Source organism: Mytilus edulis, chromosome 6 (assembly GCF_963676685.1).
Source record: "Mytilus edulis chromosome 6, xbMytEdul2.2, whole genome shotgun sequence".
Taxonomy (NCBI): domain Eukaryota; kingdom Metazoa; phylum Mollusca; class Bivalvia; order Mytilida; family Mytilidae; genus Mytilus; species Mytilus edulis.
In genome coordinates this window covers 86,662,633-86,671,277 of record NC_092349.1, presented here as the reverse complement: position 1 = coordinate 86,671,277, position 8,645 = coordinate 86,662,633, and the positions used below count along the sequence as shown (strand labels likewise).

General features: G+C 32.0%; 1 long non-coding RNA gene across 1 annotated transcript; it reads left to right on the top strand.

Moving 5' to 3' along the window:
- Positions 1-1,618: 1,618 nt before the first annotated feature.
- On the top strand, positions 1,619-7,195 carry LOC139526853 (uncharacterized). Its single transcript, XR_011665203.1, has 4 exons — positions 1,619-2,122; positions 4,063-4,135; positions 5,083-5,167; positions 6,720-7,195. It is a non-coding gene; the product is annotated as an uncharacterized lncRNA (long non-coding RNA).
- Positions 7,196-8,645: the final 1,450 nt, after the last annotated feature.

Here is an 8,645-nt window from a genome sequence, read left to right as displayed (position 1 = left end):
GTTTATATCACAAATATGTAGACCTATACTTTTGTTTACTATGTGTTTTTGTATATGTTTGTTTGTCTTACGATTATAACACAGTGATGACTGTTATAACCTTATTTTGACTATTTTACTGATTATGTCTGTTTTGTTCAAGTATCGTTATGAAAAGAACGGAATTTGATGCGGCTGTCATAAAAGTGAGAGGTTAAGTGCTATAAAACTAGGTTCAATTCACTATTTTCTACATTTGTAAATGCCGGTACCAAGTCTGGAATATGACAGTTGTTGTCCATTCGTTTGATGTGTTTTATCCTTTGATTTTGCCATTTGATTAGGGACCTGCCATTTTGTTTTTTCCTCGGAGTTCAGAATTTTTGTGATTTTACTTTATAAATGAGCGTAAATATAGATGTGTAAACGCTTAGTGATAGTTTAAAGGGTAAACGCTACTACTGAGAAAAATATTTGTCTATTATAATTTTCAAATCATCATGATTATAGGTTTGAATCTAACAAACTGTGTCAATATCGATGATGAAATTTGAAAATGAAGTACACTTTGTACATGTTGTTCTTATTCCGTACCCTATTTCTCATACTGTAAAATTAGAAATTAGACAGGTAGAGTAGAGTTCTGAAATATAAATATCTAGGATTACACAAATTGTAGTAATACATTTACTTTGGCATTATCAATATAGATTATCATCGCATGTACGGCAATTTTCTTAATGATGTATGAACACTGACGTTGTCAGTTATTTTCGATTTATGAGTTTGACTGTCCCTTTGGTATCTTTCGTCCCTCTTCTTTAATAAGGAAATGTTAATATGTTATGTAAATGTGCAACCAAAACTGTCCGTTTGTCAAAACTATACACATCATTTTGAAAGTCCTGTTGAATAGGTTTACTATTTTACAATAATAGGGGGAATTTACTGACCCAATATATATCGTATCAGGTCACTAGAACACCGTGTAACGAATTTATCTTACCGACTGTCTTCACGTGTGGTATATAGACTATCCGCCTATCAAAGTGATTAAGTCTTCAATACTTAGTTTTAACATGTTTTTAATAGAACCTACTTTCATTTGTCAATACCAAAAACATATGCCAATAACAATAACGTGTTAGGTTTAAATCCGTTGTATGAATGTATTTTAATCGTTTAAAATCAGTTTCGTCGTCTTTCAGATTTCTTTTTTGTTTTGAAAAGGAAGTAACTCCTTGCTAACCCCATATGGTTGCTAACCCTGTATGTTAACTAACCATGCTTTTTAGAGCACCCTATACGAAATATATATAGTTACCACGTGTAGTCCGTTAACCAATCACATCACCATAAATCTATAGGAGGTAAGATAAAGAACATTATTAATTCGTCAAAGCATTTCAACCAAATAAAAGTAGCATCTCGAAGTTTTTTCATTTAGACTGATCATAGGGTACCATTTGAATATAACACATATGGAATGATCATCAGGTTCGAAACTTGTAAATGCGATACATGTTTATCGATTAACATTTGACAGGTTGAATATTCTTGTTTCTTATATCATGTTTGAAATACTTTGACGAATTTTCTTTATCAAATTCATTGTTTCAATTATATTTTTAAGGTACATCTACTCCACCATGTCCTGAAAGAAGATATAAATGTGAAACAGGCGGGTGTGTTAACGATCAAACTGAATGTTCAATAATGACATCAATGTTACCTTCTTCCATTGCTGTCGTGCTTGATTCTTCTTTTGTGTTACCGACTACGAGTTCAAAGTTCATATCCACCACGAGTTATTATCATTCTTACGTATCGCTGACGTTCTCCGAATACAGTTTATCAGAGACTTTGATTGATGCTAGTGTGTCGTCAACAGTAATGTTTTTGTCATCAAGCGTTTTTCGATTCTCTAGTTTTTCTGAAAGACTTTCCACTGCTGTTTTGACCACTCAAAGCACGTTTCATGTACAGTCATCGTCTGCATTTATATCGTCTTCATATTCAACAGAACAAACAACAACGTATAATTCATCTCAGACTTCAGTTATAGAAACAACACCAATAGATCTTGTTAAGACTTCTTCTACAGAAGATTATATCGCAAATGGTGGAAGTAATAATTTATTGTGTATGTTCCACCTTATCTTTTATTTATTGCAAATAAGCAGTATCCAATTTCAAATGTTTCAAATAAAGCAGCCGAAATATTCTTAAATTTATTCTATCTTTGGCAAAACAAAACAAGAGATGCATTGTAAAACAAAAAATTATTATTAATCCTTCATATACATCAAGACAGGGTTTTTTTGGTTTATGAAATATTTAGGCGCTTATCATATCTTATCGATAGTACAAAAGAAAACGAAGTTTTCAGAGGACACTTTGCGTTTTCAGCAGTTTATCATTTATAAGGAGATCTTTTTACTGACAATGATTTTTCTATTATTGACCTCCTTAGTTTAGAGCAAAAGGAACCAAATTAAAATAAAGAACTGAAATGGAAAACGGACTGATAACAATTGTCATATGTATGACTTGGTACAGGCATTTTATTTTCCTTGTGTAGAAAGGGTGGAATAAACATTTTCATAGCTCATTGAATCTCTAACTTGTATGACACATCCCTTGTATTAACAAAAATGTGTGAGTGCAACAAACAGCTATTATACCATGTATACAATAATACAAAAATGTAAAAACAGTAATTCTACTAAATATTTATTATGATCCATATATTTTCTAATCCAGTTTTACAATTACTTTTCTTAATCAAGTTTTCGTCAAATGGTTCAGAATCGTGTTAATATTTGCTATATGTTCATATTTTTTTGTTTCACGGGAAAAAAAACGATTGATATTTTCGAGTATCAACGTACTGGCTGTATCACTGAAATTATTAGGCAATACATTGTGTGACGTCATAATTACCGATAAACAGAATAATAGGTAGTTTCGTTTTTGATACTGACTATATCATGTGGAATATCACAACTCGCCCAAACGGGCTCGTCTAGATATTCCACATGATATTGTCAGTATCAAAAACGAAACTACCTATTATTCTATATGGATCAATCAATTAAAGTTGTAGTAAAGCCTTAAAATTCAGGAAAAATCTTTTAAATAAAGGCAACAGTAGTATACCGCTGATCAAAACTCATAAATCCAGGGACAAAAAACAAAATCGGGGTAACAAACTAAAACCGAGGGAAACGCATTAAATATAAGAGGAGAACAACGACATAACACCGAAACGTAACACACACAGAAACGGACCAAGCATCAGACAAAACACCACGAGAATAACAAATATAACAAGAAAACCAAATACATGAATTTGGGATAGACAAGTACCGTGCCACGTCTGATCTCAATATCTCAAAAATAAGAGAAAACACAAACGACTCAACGTTAAAATGCAACACACACAGAAACGAACAATAATATAACAATGGCCATCTTCCTGACTTGGTACAGGACACTTTTAAAGGGGAATAAAAGTGGTGGGTTGAACCTGGTTTTGTGGCATGCCAAACCTCGCACTTTAATGGCAAAGTTAAATATAACATTGAAATGACAACATAATATTACAGGACTACAATACAAATAAATAGGAGAACATATTATACAAAGAAAAACATGATTAATAGATAACAAAAAGCATCAGGTTTAAAATTCAATACGCCAAAAACGCGCCTTGTCCACACAGGACTTACAAGTGACGCCCAGATATAAAATATGTCTGTGAAGAAAACACCGAAGATAGAATATACAATTATGAAATCGCTGAAGATACTTTTGTACACACTGGAATCATTATTTCAGCGTCCTTGATTTAACGTGATATCTGTAATCTCGTCTTGTAAGATTCATTGGTCAGATTAAAAGAAAAATCACAAAAATACTTGAACTCCACATAAAAACGAATGCATTACAACTGTCATATTTCAGGTACATGCACCTTTCATGAAGAAAATGGTGGATTGAACCAGGTTTTATAGCGCTTAACCTCTCACTTGTACGACAGTCGCATCAAATTCTTGAACTATAAAATTCTCTCTATTTCAGATTTATTACTACTCTTAGTTTTATTGATTCCAATGACCATGTTTGTCGTGTGGAGATACAAAAGGAAAATGAGGTAAATAAAATCATAAACTTGCAAGTTCAGTACCGTAAGTTGTCACAAGAAAAAAAACATTATAGTGCGAGTATATACCCAGAGGTAACACTTAAAAAAGGTAAAACAAAAGAATGGCAAAAAGACAAACAACAGTAAGGATAAAACTACATATAAAACCCTCAGGTCAGGATTTCAACACAAAAGCAATTTCATTACAGGAAAAAGTAAAATCACGAAAATACTGAACTCGGAAAACGAAAAGTCCCTAATTAAATTGTAAAATCGAAAGCTCAAACACATCAAACGAATAGATAACAACTGTAATATTCATGACTTGGTACAGAAGAGATCCAAATTAAGGGAACAGTCATGTTCTACCTATTGCTATACACGAAAAGATCTTGTGTTTCTGTAACGATACAAGGGATAGATATGTGTGCACTATGCAAATTGGAAAATATACACTGCGGTAAAGCTTAAAATTCAAGTGTAATAGTCATTATTTTGTGGTATTCAACTCCCAGCTAAGAAAGGTTCAAAAATGAAGGAAACTACTTTTTATAAGCGGAAACACTGCCAGATTTTTTATTGTACAGTATGTTATCCATCAAAAACAATATAATCATAAAAAAAAGACATATATATCAGGATTTAAATTGTGTATGACAGATCACTGTTACAAAATAACTTCATTTTAAGTTTAACACTGTTTAACACAAATGATGTATTGAAACTAACTTAAGAGATATAACTCAGATATAAAAAGATCAACATGAATTTGACATTTAAACATTAAATATTTCGTACATATTTTGTAATACCAGTGATGGTTGGTTGGTATAATTCAACATGATCCACCTATCTAAAGGCATAAACAAAATACAAAGGATTGTTCGTTTTAAGGAACATAATATATATTTATAATTCATTCATATTGGTTTTTTTTCTATATTTGTTTTATTTAGAAGCTTTGTATATGTAGTAACAGGGAAGAGAAATAAAAAATTTGACGCAACAAAAAATAGCCTTGTGGTGTATTCCTCATAAGTGGTAAATAAATTATAAATCTTAAGTTATTTTAATTGTTTTAATATACTTGATAATTTGTTCACCATCTGTTTGATTAGAAATCTGATTTGCGGCTTGTCATGTCAGATTAAGGATGGGATGTCACATGGAATATCATATGACCTTATTTAAATCCCATCTGCATCAATCCGATATCACATCTTAAAAGAGATCTTATACGTTGTCTAGATCTTTGTATTACATATCAATTTTCCTTTAAGCAATGATGAAGATATGACTGGGAGGACACAAACTAAAACGTAGAAGAGAGACCAACTAAATCACGACAAAACAAAAACCAAAGAGACAAACGCAGTCCCCTATCAAACAATTAAAACTAGCGATTGATTTCAAGGAGGGTGGTAAAGGGTTGTTTTCGTGCAACGTGATCACCGTTTTTTATTTCACGTTCAACGTGTTTTTACTTTTTTATTTGACGTTCAGTCGTGCAAGAAGGGTGCCTCGTTCAACGTGTTCTGCTTATTTAAATTTACGTGCATCGTGATTTTCAAAGTCTTATTTTGCGTGCTCGGTATTTTTCAAATAAAATTCAAACACTTGGCAGGGATCGTCAAGAAATACTTTTTTAAAAGCCGTAAACCAATTATATCATAAATGTGTATACTAAATCGGGAATATCAAGTAAAACAAAGAGTTAATATATACAAGAAGACAGTGACTCAGTCACAAAAGGTTCAAATAAAAGTATTTATTTTTCGTGCAACGTTCATTACAGAAATTATTTCACGTTCAACGTGAAATTTTGTCTTATTTCACGTTTTTTTCGTGCAAGCACCCCCCCTTTACCACCCTCTTCAAGTGATATACCGATGAGTTTGTAAATCCAGCTACATAAGTGTCATCATTTATTATATTGATAATTAAATGTGCAATTTATGTGTTAAATCTCCTTTGGTCATATCACAAGCATGGAAGATAGTATCTTACGAAAATAAGGACATACTCATGTTTAGATGGGTGGCACACAAATATTCAATAAAGGTGAGGAAACCATAACAAATCGTTATAAAAATAAGATCTCTAGAATATCGTTTCAACTGAGAAAAACAGTCTACGTTTGTATGTATGCATTACAGATATTATACTCAGATATTATACTACATAAAAAACAGAAAGTTCACAACAGGAAGAAAATTTCCTGTGTCGTTGTTGCGTTTCGTAACACTTTGGAAGAAAGAATATTCCAAATGAAAAAAAATTGTAGAGAAAATATACTTCGTATTTTAGATTAAATGATTTATATAAAAAACAATAAAGTAATATAACAAAAAATATAACTTCTAGGAAAATTCTTAACGGAAATTCTGTAGTCAAATTACAAAATCAAAAGCTCAATCAAATTAAAGAAATTGATATAAACTGTGATATTCCTGAGTTGTCATTTCTTTATGTAGACAGAGGTGGATAAACCTCTAACTTGTAAGACAGTCGCTTGAAACTTCCTTGTTGTATCATTTATTCAGATTGACCTTTTTGTCGTATATTTACGTGAATGTGTATGTCTCTTTTGCAGGGAGATAGATTAAAGAAGTTCACGTCGAACAGGTCAGATAGCAAAAATTGATCTGACTTAAAACTGGTTTTGATTAACCTCTGTGCCGGATTAAACTAAGTGATGCCATTTTATATATTTTGGTAAAAACTAATTAGAATGTGTGATTATATGATTAAGACTGTCACACATTGGAACAAAGTTGTCTATGACTATGCCTCTGCCTTTTATTTTACAAATCAAAATTAGTGTAAGTTAAAAATTGATTGTCTACTGTATTTCTTTTTTATTCCTTTTAAGTTCCCCTCAATCATATGTTAAACACTTTCAACACAGCGCTCAGTGGCGTCATGTTTACTGTTCATGAAGTATGCCCCTTTATTAACACAACATTTGCTGAATGTTTTGTTTTCCTTTTCTAACTTTAGTTTGCCTCAACAAAATATTTTGAAACTCATAGGCAATGCCTTTTACCACAAAACACAGATATATTTAGAAATTGGATGGCGTCAATTTTACCGTTTTTTTTTTATTTGTGAAAAATTGAAAACTTGCTTTTTTTGTTGTTGACATCAACATCAACTATAGTTTGTAGAACAACAGTTTAGTTTTTAAAATATGATGATAATGTTGATTTGAATGAACGTGTACAGTGTTCTTTAAAAATTTCGAACAAAAGGTTATTAAAACACAAGTTGATGTATAACAAACAATTCCTTTTCCAATTTTGAAATCATTTTGACACAGGGACAAAGAAATGTGGAACTTGTTAAAACTTTATACTATTTTCTAAACTAACCAAGTATTTTTTTTTTCATTTCTGTCGTTAATGATAGATGCTTCCTTTCAATCAGTTTAATTGAGGTCTGTAGCTGACATATCAGTTAACTGCTAGTAGTCTGTTGTTAATTATGTATTATTGTAATTTTATTTATTTCTTTTGTTACATCTTCTGACATCGGACTCGGACTTCTCTTGAATTAAATTTTAATGTGCGTATTTTTATGCGTTTACTTTTCTACGTTGTCTAGATGTATAAGGGGAGGGTTGAGATCTCATAAACATGTTTAACCCCTCGATTTTGCGCCTGTCACAAGTCGATCAGGAACCTTTGACCTTTGTTAGTCTTGTATGATTTTTAATTTTAGTTTCTTGTGTATAATACGGAGTTTAGTATGACGTCCATTATTACTGTACTAGTATACATATTTTTAAGGGGCCAGCGGCAGGACACCAACGGGTGTGGGAGTTTCTCGCTACACTGGAGACCCATTGGTGACCTTCGACTGTTGTCTGATCTATGGTCGGGTTGTTGTCGCTTTGACATATTCCTCATTTCCTTTCTCAATTTCATTTTTTACAGAGTTTATCTTTAGTGCCGTGTGAAGACAGTAGAATGCCTCCCCGTGCTTAAGGTTTATGCTCTTATATTATACTAGATTATGGAGAGTGTGTCTGAGCGAGAACGTCTCTATGTTTATTACTTCATGAATATTTATCTAAAAGTAGTATTTTAACATTCAGCCCCATTCATCTATTTAGTCAGACGTCAGTCGCTGCCTTGACGTACCCTATCTTTTGTTAAATTTGTTTGGTAATTTATGACAAACGCGAACAGTTTTCTCAATTTTACATTATTCAATGTGTGCTGGTTCATATTATGGACGCCAGTTTTTGCTCCTTTCTAATAAAATCCACATACCCAAAAACAAATTTGAAGCTTAGAGATTGAAAAATGTGAAATACTAAACTCATTCAGAGGGTATCTACACTTCTCAATCTTCAAAATCGCTTATCTAAAAATACTACCATCGCTAACATTTTTAACATTAAAAATCGTGGGTACCCTTCTATCGATAAGTGTCATGCCAAAAAATAACTTACATGTTCCCGTCTTTCGACCAACAATACAGTAAGGTCCACGTTTAATGGTCGCACATTTTCTTT